Source organism: Puntigrus tetrazona, unplaced genomic scaffold (genome assembly GCF_018831695.1).
Source record: "Puntigrus tetrazona isolate hp1 unplaced genomic scaffold, ASM1883169v1 S000000150, whole genome shotgun sequence".
Lineage (NCBI taxonomy): Eukaryota > Metazoa > Chordata > Actinopteri > Cypriniformes > Cyprinidae > Puntigrus > Puntigrus tetrazona.
In genome coordinates, this window is record NW_025047826.1 from 570,396 (window position 1) to 572,500 (window position 2,105).

The window sequence follows — 2,105 nt, forward strand, 5'->3', positions numbered from 1 at the left end:
CGTGAAAAAATGATGCCATTGAATTGTCCACATATTTCCTCTAATTCTTTCCGTGTGAGTTTTACCAGCAGGTTTTGTGATCGTATCCTTCTTGTTTGTTGAGAAGAAAGGACAACATCTCTGATTTTTTTTGCAGTAACAAAAACACGTTTACAGCAGGCAGAGCAACCTAACGTTAAAAGGTCGAGGGTCAACTAAAGCCAACACTGTGCCCTAAAACAAGAACATCAGCAACAGAAATAATGTTAGTAACGCTGATTGAGGAGCTGTTTAATCAGATTTAATGTCTTCAGTGCTCCTCTTTCATTCAGTGCTTGTGTTTAGTAACACTAATGCTCAATCAGAACTTAACTGGAACTTAAAAAAACAGCACGACATTTAATTTAACAGCAACAAACTGTAATTAATTTACGGTATGATCTTACCGTAAAACAGTCGGATTAACAACAAAGCAGTCATTTTTACTGTATATTAGTGAAGGCACACAGAAAACAGTTACGAACTGATATTGAGAGTAAAACTGAAGTGTCTTAATGCTCTTCGGTCAACGATGAGACGCGAACAGCTCCGTTCTGATGCTTTATTCAAACACAGTAATCTTTTTTAGTATTGCAGCACATGCGTGCGTGTTGAACTGAAACGATTTGAGTTGAAGACAGGTTTCTATTTATTCAATGCGTTTGCTGTTTCATACTAAGACATGTTTCTTCTCGGACGACTCGGGTGAAATACGTTCACACATTACAAATACAGTTTGATGCAACTGGAGCAGAGTTCATTGCCGTGGTAATATAACAGTAACGTGCTGTAAATGACATTAATAGCAACCCTGCTGCCAGGAAATTGCAGACACATTTATTTTAATATTTATTTATTTAATTTGGACAGCTTTAAAGGGATTTTTCGTTGCTCCCCCAGATTCCAGATTTTCAGAAGTTCTCGGCCAAACTTTGTCCGATCATAACAAACCATACATCAGCATAAAGCTCATTCAGATTTAGGATGTATGAATCTAATTTCTCATTTCGAAATAAATAATATAATTGGTTTGTCCTTCAGGGGCCATTACACGCATTAGATAAATAAATAAGATCTGTTTTTAGTGCGGATTCAGAGCGCTCAACAAGTACAGGGACATCGCTTTGCCATATTTGTTACTTTTCTCAGCGCTGTTCGGGATGGACCAATCAGAGTCGAATGTGAGGATTCGACGAGGATTTGAAAAAAAAACTTTTTAAAGTATTTTTTTTCTTTTGCGCGTCACACAGCAGTCCACACACGTCACAAAACATTACATTCATATCAGTTACACGAGCGCATCAAAACAAACAAACAAACAAACAAACGGGTCGCGAAGCCGAGACCCCGAACAATGTGACCGTTGTTTGTCATAGCAACCGCCATTTAGCGGTATTTGCCGCCTAGAGGGTCGCGTCGCGTCGCGTCAGATCAGCCGCTTGCTGCGGAGTCTCAGACGCTCATGTGACGCGCCGCCTGCGGAAGTCTCTCACAGGCGTTTTCTGAGCATTTGAGCGGATCGGAGCGTCTGAGAAACACACGGCCGTCCGGAGAAAACAACCGGAGCTCCGCCGCAGACGCGCGAGCCTGCCGTTCATCTCCATGCCGTTTTAACGAAGGAACGGAGCGCGGCGGCGGTATTATCAGCAAATCTCAGTAAGTTTAGAGACTTCACGACATCTCTGTGACATCTCTGAATATCGACGAGAAACCCCTCAGAAATCAGTCGCGTCGGTGAATCTCTGTGAAGTTAGTCAGAAGTGCGGGAAAACGTCTGAGAGGATCTCCTTTCGGTAGATTCTGTGTGTTTTCAGATCGGTTCAGTGCTTTATTCGAAATATAGTACTCTTTGTATTTCTTTCTCAGTCTCTTATTCGTCTCTCAGTTTGTTTTTCTGTGTCTTTTTCTCTGGTTGCTCAGTTTCTGGAATGTGTGTGTCTTTACCCTGTACACGTTCAGTGTGTGTGTGTGTGTGTGTGTGTGTGTGTGTGTGTGAAGTAAACAGCGTTCTTAAATGAGTTTGACAGCACTAGACGTGTTTAGAGAGAGATTGTGTGTGTGTGTGTGTGTGTGTGTGTGTATGTGTG

General features: G+C 41.8%; 1 protein-coding gene across 1 annotated transcript in view; it reads left to right on the forward strand.

Moving 5' to 3' along the window:
* Positions 1 to 1,362: 1,362 nt before the first annotated feature.
* LOC122332932 (arf-GAP with Rho-GAP domain, ANK repeat and PH domain-containing protein 1) overlaps positions 1,363 to 2,105 on the forward strand; it is a 56,670-nt gene continuing 55,927 nt past the window's right edge. The window contains 1 exon segment of the mRNA XM_043230408.1: positions 1,363 to 1,674. The gene's annotated coding sequence lies outside the window, so the exon portion shown is untranslated.